General features: G+C 45.5%; 1 protein-coding gene across 2 annotated transcripts in view; it reads right to left on the bottom strand.

The window, feature by feature from the left end:
* The window catches only part of LOC110508817 (multiple C2 and transmembrane domain-containing protein 2-like), a 109,609-nt gene extending 109,387 nt beyond the window's left edge, over positions 1 to 222 (bottom strand). The window contains exon 1 of one of the 2 annotated variants that reach the window (XM_036981714.1): positions 24 to 222. The gene's annotated coding sequence lies outside the window, so the exon portion shown is untranslated. The remainder of the gene's footprint in view (positions 1 to 23) is intronic. The other variant, XM_036981713.1, reaches the window with a different exon arrangement.
* Positions 223 to 8,729: the final 8,507 nt, after the last annotated feature.

Consider the following 8,729-nt stretch of genomic DNA (forward strand, 5'->3'; position numbering starts at 1 on the left):
TAAAGTAACATCCCAGAATTTACCTTGATCTCCGTTGCTAAAAACATTCTCAAACGTCTCTATCCCATGCACGTCAAGGTTGGGGGATAGGTTTGTTGAAGCGAGAAACACGTCACATCTGCAATCTCCTTTAGCGTAGCGGTACTTCTGAACAAACGACGGGACTTCCTCGTCGAACACGGGAGCGCGCTATGAAAAGGAGCGCGCAGTGGCTTAAAGGGCGGTGGCGCAAACAGGTCCATGTTTGGCCGACGTTTAGAATAGGGGTGTATTCACTAGGAACCTTCTTTTACGGCTGCTGCGTAACCGTTACCAAACCGAAACAAACGGGTTGGGACCCACCTGAAGTTGTCCAATAGAAACTCTGGTTTTCATTGCGAAAGTTTTAGCAGCTGTTTACTATGATGTCGAATAGATCTCCTGGTGTGTATTCATGTTTGCCAAGGGAAGCCCCAAAACATGTACCCAGAAAATAAACATAATGTCTTTCTTCTCTATGCGTTTCATAATTTTCCTTCAAATTGGCTAGAGGCAGAATGTTTACCATCAGAGAAAGCATCAGAGCGAGCGAAACAGCACCCCTCGGTCTCTGTATGTATAGGCCATCTATCTGATGCTGTCTGGTCAGTGAAACAGCACCCCTCTGTCTCTGTATGTAAAGGCCATCTATCTGATGCTGTCTGGTCAGTGAAACAGCACCCCTCTGTCTCTGTATGTATAGGTCATCTATCTGATGCTGTCTGGTCAGTGAAACAGCACCCCTCTGTCTCTGTATGTAAAGGCCATCTATCTGATGCTGTCTGGTCAGTGAAACAGCACCCCTCTGTCTCTGTATGTATAGGTCATCTATCTGATGCTGTCTGGTCAGTGAAACAGCACCCCTCTGTCTCTGTTTGTATAGGTCATCTATCTGATGCTGTCTGGTCAGTGAAACAGCACCCCTCTGTCTCTGTATGTAAAGGCCATCTATCTGATGCTGTCTGGTCAGTGAAACAGCACCCCTCTGTCTCTATGTAAAGGCCATCTATCTGATGCTGTCTGGTCAGTGAAACAGCACCCCTCTGTCTCTGTTTGTAAAGGCCATCTATCTGATGCTGTCTGGTCAGTGAAACAGCACCCCTCTATCTCTGTTTGTAAAGGCCATCTATCTGATGCTGTCTGGTCAGTGAAACAGCACCCCTCTGTCTCTGTTTGTAAAGGCCATCTATCTGATGCTGTCTGGTCAGTGAAACAGCACCCCTCTATCTGATGCTGTCTGGTGAGTGAAAGCTTCCAGTATTTCTGCTGCAGTAGTTTGTGTGTCGGGGGCTAGGGTCAGTTTATTATATCTGGAGTACTTCTCCTGTCCTATTCGGTGTCCTGTGTGAATTTAAGTGTGCTCTCTCGAATTCTCTCTTTCTTTCTTTCTCTCTCTCGGAGGACCTGAGCCCTAGGACCATGCCTCAGGACTACCTGACATGATGACTCCTTGCTGTCCCCAGTCCACCTGGCCGTGCTGCTGCTCCAGTTTCAACTGTTCTGCCTTATTATTATTCGACCATGCTGGTCATTTATGAACATTTGAACATCTTGACCATGTTCTGTTATAATCTCCACCCGGCACAGCCAGAAGAGGACTGGCCACCCCACATAGCCTGGTTCCTCTCTAGGTTTCTTCCTAGGTTTTGGCCTTTCTAGGGAGTTTTTCCTAGCCACCGTGCTTCTACACCTGCATTGCTTGCTGTTTGGGGTTTTAGGCTGGGTTTCTGTACAGCACTTTGAGATATCAGCTGATGTACGAAGGGCTATATAAATACATTTGATTTGATTTGATTGAAACAGCACCCCTCTGTCTCTGTATGTAAAGGCCATCTATCTGATGCTGTCTGGTCAGTGAAACAGCACCCCTCTGTCTCTGTACGTAAAGGCCATCTATCTGATGCTGTCTGGTCAGTGAAACAGCACCCCTCTGTCTCTGTATGTAAAGGCCATCTATCTGATGCTGTCTGGTCAGTGAAACAGCTCCCCTCTATCTGATGCTGTCTGGTCAGTGAAACAGCTCCCCTCTATCTGATGCTGTCCGGTCAGAAAGAGTATGACATTGTTGCCGCCCGTAGCATTGAACGCAAGGCACGCCAGCGAGCATTTTGGCCTCCCTTGATAAAAAAAACATATAATAATAGCCAATCAGCATTGAGCTAAATTGAGTGAGCTGAACTGTGAATCGTCCTGGAGCACCAATAGAAAGTAGAAAGGGAAGCCAGTCTGGTTTTGGCTTCACTCCAATCAAATCACATCGAGAGCAAAACCAAACTGACAGAAACAACTGGAGTTGTTGCTTCTCGCACCAGAGTGGAGCAGCAGTCTAACCCCCCTGTTGGGGTCAGTGAGATGTAACATATTGTCTTTCTATTGGCGACCTGTTGGGGTCAGTGAGTTGTAACATATTGTCTACCTATTGGAGACCTGTTGGGGTCAGAGAGTTGTAACATATTGTCCTGTTGGGGTCAGTGAGTTGTAACATATTGTCTACCTATTGGAGACCTGTTGGGGTCAGAGAGTTGTAACATATTGTCTACCTATTGGAGACCTGTTGGGGTCAGAGAGTTGTAACATATTGGGGTCAGTGAGTTGTAACATATTGTCTATCTATTGGAGACCTGTTGGGGGCAGTGAGTTGTAACATAGTCTACCTATTGGAGACCTGTTGGGGTCAGTGAGTTGTAACATATTGACCTGTTGGGGTCAGTGAGTTGTAACATGTTGTCCTGTTGGGGTCAGTGAGTTGTAACATATTGTCTACCTATTGGAGACCTGTTGGGGTCAGTGTGTTGTAACATATTGACCTGTTGGGGTCAGTGAGTTGTAACATATTGTCCTGTTGGGGTCAGTGAGTTGGAACATATTGTCCTGTTGGGGTCAGTGAGTTGTAACATATTGTCCTGTTGGGGTCAGTGTGTTGTAACATATTGTCCTGTTGGGGTCAGTGAGTTGTAACATATTGTCCTGTTGGGGTCAGTGAGTTGTAACATATTGTCCTGTTGGGGTCAGTGAGTTGTAACATATTGTCCTTTTGGGGTCAGTGAGTTGTAACATATTGTCCTGTTGGGGTCAGTGAGTTGTAACATATTGTCCTTTTGGGGTCAGTGAGTTGTAACATATTGTCTACCTATTGGAGACCTGTTGGGGTCAGTGAGTTGTAACATATTGTCCTGTTGGGGTCAGTGAGTTGTAACATATTGTCCTGTTGGGGTCAGTGAGTTGGAACATATTGTCCTGTTGGGGTCAGTGAGTTGTAACATATTGTCCTGTTGGGGTCAGTGAGTTGTAACATATTGTCTACCTATTGAGGTCAGTGAGTTGTAACATATTGTCCTGTTGGGGTCAGTGAGTTGTAACATATTGTCTACCTATTGAGGTCAGTGAGTTGTAACATTTTTGTCTACCTATTGGAGACCTGTTGGGGTCAGTGAGTTGTAACATATTGTCCTGTTGGGGTCAGTAGGTTGTAACATATTGTCTACCTATTGGAGACCTGTTGGGGTCAGTGAGTTGTAACATATTGTCCTGTTGGGGTCAGTGGGTTGTAACATATTGTCCTGTTGGGGTCAGTGAGTTGCAACATATTGTCCTGTTGGGGTCAGTGAGTTGTAACATATTGTCTACCTATTGGAGACCTGTTGGGGTCAGTGAGTTGCAACATATTGTCCTGTTGGGGTCAGTGAGTTGTAACATATTGTCTATCTATTGGAGACCTGTTGGGGTCAATGAGTTGTAACATATTGTCCTGTTGGGGTCAATGAGTTGTAATATATTGTCCTGTTGGGGTCAGTGTGTTGTAACATATTGTCCTGTTGGGGTCAATGAGTTGTAATATATTGTCCTGTTGGGGTCAGTGTGTTGTAACATATTGTCCTGTTGGGGTCAGTGAGTTGTAACATATTGTCTATCTATTGGAGACCTGTTGGGGTCAGTGAGTTGTAACATATTGTCCTGTTGGGGTCAGAGAGTTGTAACATATTGTCCTGTTGGTGTCAGTGAGTTGTAACATTTTGTCCTGTTGGGGTCAGTGAGTTGTAACATATTGTCCTGTTGGGGTCAGTGAGTTGTAACATATTGTCCTGTTGGGGTCAGAGAGTTGTAACATATTGTCCTGTTGGGGTCAGAGAGTTGTAACATGTTGTCCTGTTGGGGTCAGTGAGTTGTAACATGTTGGGGTCAGTGAGTTGTAACATATTGTCCTGTTGGGGTCAGTGAGTTGTAACATATTGTCTATCTATTGGAGACCTGTTGGGGTCAGTGAGTTGTAACATATTGCCTACCTATTGGAGACCTGTTGGGGTCAGTGAGTTGTAACATATTGTCCTGTTGGGGTCAATGAGTTGTAACATATTGTCTATCTATTGGAAACCTGTTGAGGTCAGTGAGTTGTAACATATTGTCTATCTATTGGAGACCTGTTGGGGTCAGTAAGTTGTAACATATTGACCTGTTGGGGTCAGTGAGTTGTAACATATTGTCCTGTTGGGGTCAGTGAGTTGTAACATATTGACCTGTTGGGGTCAGTGAGTTGTAACATATTGTCCTGTTGGGGTCAGTGAGTTGTAACATATTGTCCTGTTGGTGTCAGTGAGTTGTAACATTTTGTCCTGTTGGGGTCAGTGAGTTGTAACATATTGTCCTGTTGGGGTCAGTGAGTTGTAACATATTGTCCTGTTGGGGTCAGAGAGTTGTAACATATTGTCCTGTTGGTGTCAGTGAGTTGTAACATTTTGTCCTGTTGGGGTCAGTGAGTTGTAACATATTGTCCTGTTGGGGTCAGTGAGTTGTAACATATTGTCCTGTTGGGGTCAGAGAGTTGTAACATATTGTCCTGTTGGGGTCAGAGAGTTGTAACATGTTGTCCTGTTGGGGTCAGTGAGTTGTAACATGTTGGGGTCAGTGAGTTGTAACATATTGTCCTGTTGGGGTCAGTGAGTTGTAACATATTGTCTATCTATTGGAGACCTGTTGGGGTCAGTGAGTTGTAACATATTGCCTACCTATTGGAGACCTGTTGGGGTCAGTGAGTTGTAACATATTGTCCTGTTGGGGTCAATGAGTTGTAACATATTGTCTATCTATTGGAAACCTGTTGAGGTCAGTGAGTTGTAACATATTGTCTATCTATTGGAGACCTGTTGGGGTCAGTAAGTTGTAACATATTGACCTGTTGGGGTCAGTGAGTTGTAACATATTGTCCTGTTGGGGTCAGTGAGTTGTAACATATTGACCTGTTGGGGTCAGTGAGTTGTAACATATTGTCCTGTTGGGGTCAGTGAGTTGTAACATATTGTCCTGTTGGGGTCAGTGAGTTGTAACATATTGTCCTGTTGGGGTCAGTGAGTTGTAACATATTGTCCTGTTGGGGTCAGTGAGTTGTAACATATTGACCTGTTGGGGTCAGTGAGTTGTAACATATTGTCCTGTTGGGGTCAGTGAGTTGTAACATATTGACCTGTTGGGGTCAGTGAGTTGTAACATATTGTCCTGTTGGGGTCAGTGAGTTGTAACATATTGTCCTGTTGGGGTCAGTGAGTTGTAACATATTGTCCTGTTGGGGTCAGTGAGTTGTAACATATTGTCCTGTTGGGGTCAGTGAGTTGTAACATATTGTCTACCTATTGGAGACCTGTTGGGGTCAGTGAGTTGTAACATATTGACCTGTTGGGGTCAGTGAGTTGTAACATATTGTCCTGTTGGGGTCAGTGAGTTGTAACATATTGTCCTGTTGGGGTCAGTGAGTTGTAACATATTGTCCTGTTGGGGTCAGTGAGTTGTAACATATTGTCCTGTTGGGGTCAGTGAGTTGTAACATATTGACCTGTTGGGGTCAGTGAGTTGTAACATATTGACCTGTTGGGGTCAGTGAGTTGTAACATATTGTCCTGTTGGGGTCAGTGAGTTGTAACATATTGTCCTGTTGGGGTCAGTGAGTTGTAACATATTGTCCTGTTGGGGTCAGTGAGTTGTAACATATTGACCTGTTGGGGTCAGTGAGTTGTAACATATTGACCTGTTGGGGTCAGTGTGTTGTAACATATTGTCCTGTTGGGGTCAGTGAGTTGTAACATATTGTCCTGTTGGGGTCAGTGAGTTGTAACATATTGTCTTTCTATTGGAGACCTGTTGGGGTCAGTGAGTTGTAACATATTGTCCTGTTGGGGTCAGTGAGTTGTAACATATTGTCCTGTTGGGGTCAGTGAGTTGTAACATATTGTCCTGTTGGGGTCAGTGAGTTGTAACATATTGACCTGTTGGGGTCAGTGGGTTGTAACATATTGTCCTGTTGGGGTCAGTGAGTTGTAACATATTGTCCTGTTGGGGTCAGTGAGTTGTAACATATTGTCCTGTTGGGGTCAGTGAGTTGTAACATATTGACCTGTTGGGGTCAGTGGGTTGTAACATATTGTCCTGTTGGGGTCAGTGAGTTGTAACATATTGTCCTGTTGGGGTCAGTGAGTTGTAATATATTGACCTGTTGGGGTCAGTGAGTTGTAACATATTGTCCTGTTGGGGTCAGTGAGTTGTAACATGTTGACATGTTGGGGTCAGTGAGTTGTAACATATTGTCTACCTATTGGAGACCTGTTGGGGTCAGTAAGTTGTAACATATTGACCTGTTGGGGTCAGTAAGTTGTAACATATTGACCTGTTGGGGTCAGTAAGTTGTAACATATTGTCCTGTTGGGGTCAGTGAGTTGTAACATATTGTCCTGTTGGGGTCAGTGGGTTGTAACATATTGTCTACCTATTGGAGACCTGTTGGGGTCAGTAAGTTGTAACATATTGTCCTGTTGGGGTCAGTGAGTTGTAACATATTGTCTACCTATTGGAGACCTGTTGGGGTCAGTAAGTTGTAACATATTGACCTGTTGGGGTCAGTGAGTTGTAACATATTGTCCTGTTGGGGTCAGTGAGTTGTAACATATTGTCCTGTTGGGGTCAGTGAGTTGTAACATATTGACCTGTTGGGGTCAGTGAGTTGTAACATATTGTCCTGTTGGGGTCAGTGAGTTGTAACATATTGTCTACCTATTGGAGACCTGTTGGGGTCAGTAAGTTGTAACATATTGACCTGTTGGGGTCAGTGAGTTGTAACATATTGTCCTGTTGGGGTCAGTGAGTTGTAACATATTGTCTACCTATTGGAGACCTGTTGGGGTCAGTGTGTTGTAACATATTGACCTGTTGGGGTCAGTGAGTTGTAACATATTGTCCTGTTGGGGTCAGTGGGTTGTAACATATTGGCCTGTTGGGGTCAGTGTGTTGTAACATATTGTCCTGTTGGGGTCAGTGAGTTGTAACATATTGACCTGTTGGGGTCAGTGAGTTGTAACATATTGACCTGTTGGGGTCAGTGAGTTGTAACATATTGACCTGTTGGGGTCAGTGAGTTGTAACATATTGTCCTTTTGGGGTCAGTGAGTTGTAACATATTGTCCTGTTGGGGTCAGTGAGTTGTAACATATTGTCCTGTTGGGGTCAGTGAGTTGTAACATATTGACCTGTTGGGGTCAGTGAGTTGTAACATATTGTCATTTTGGGGTCAGTGAGTTGTAACATATTGTCCTGTTGGGGTCAGTGAGTTGGAACATATTGACCTGTTGGGGTCAGTGAGTTGTAACATATTGTCCTGTTGGGGTCAATGAGTTGTAACATATTGACCTGTTGGGGTCAGTGAGTTGTAACATATTGTCCTGTTGGGGTCAGTGTGTTGTAACATATTGGCCTGTTGGGGTCAGTGAGTTGTAACATATTGTCCTGTTGGGGTCAGTGAGTTGTAACATATTGTCCTGTTGGGGTCAGTGAGTTGTAACATATTGGCCTGTTGGGGTCAGTGAGTTGTAACATATTGTCCTGTTGGGGTCAGTGAGTTGTAACATATTGTCTACCTATTGGAGACCTGTTGGGGTCAGTGAGTTGTAACATAGTCTACCTATTGGAGACCTGTTGGGGTCAGTGAGTTGTAACATAGTCTACCTATTGGAGACCTGTTGGGGTCAGTGAGTTGTAACATATTGTCCTGTTGGGGTCAGAGAGTTGTAACATATTGTCCTGTTGGGGTCAGTGAGTTGTAACATATCGTCTATCTACTTATCTTTTTCTAGTCTTGGTCTTGACTCCGTCCCTAAATCCTCATCCCCTTCCGGTCTGTCTTGACACCGTCTCAACCCACTCGCGGTCTCTGTCTCACAGTCTCCATCTTGCCCCCCTTGTGGTCACTGGCTTGACACCGTCTCGCCCCCCTCGTGGTCTCTGGCTTGACACCGTCTCGCCCCCCTCGTGGTCTCTGTCTTGACACCGTCTCGCCCCCCTCGTGGTCTCTGTCTTGACACAGTCTCGACCCCCTCGTGGTCTCTGTCTTGACACAGTCTCGACCCCCTCGTGGTCTCTGTCTTGACACAGTCTCGCCCCCCTTGTGGTCTCTGTCTTGACACCGTCTCGCCTCCCTCGTGGTCTCTGTCTTGACACCGTCTCGCCCCCCTCGTGGTCTCTGTCTTGACACAGTCTCACCCCCCTCATGGTCTCTGTCTTGACACCGTCTCGCCCCCCTCGTGGTCTCTGTCGTGACACCGTCTCGCCCCCCTCGTGGTCTCTGTCGTGACACCTTCTCGCCCCCCTCGTGGTCTCTGTCGTGACACCGTCTCGCCCCCCTCATGGTCTCTGTCTTGACACCGTCTCGCCCCCTCGTGGTCTCTGTCTTGACA

Source organism: Oncorhynchus mykiss, chromosome 6 (assembly GCF_013265735.2).
Source record: "Oncorhynchus mykiss isolate Arlee chromosome 6, USDA_OmykA_1.1, whole genome shotgun sequence".
In the NCBI taxonomy this organism is placed as follows: domain Eukaryota; kingdom Metazoa; phylum Chordata; class Actinopteri; order Salmoniformes; family Salmonidae; genus Oncorhynchus; species Oncorhynchus mykiss.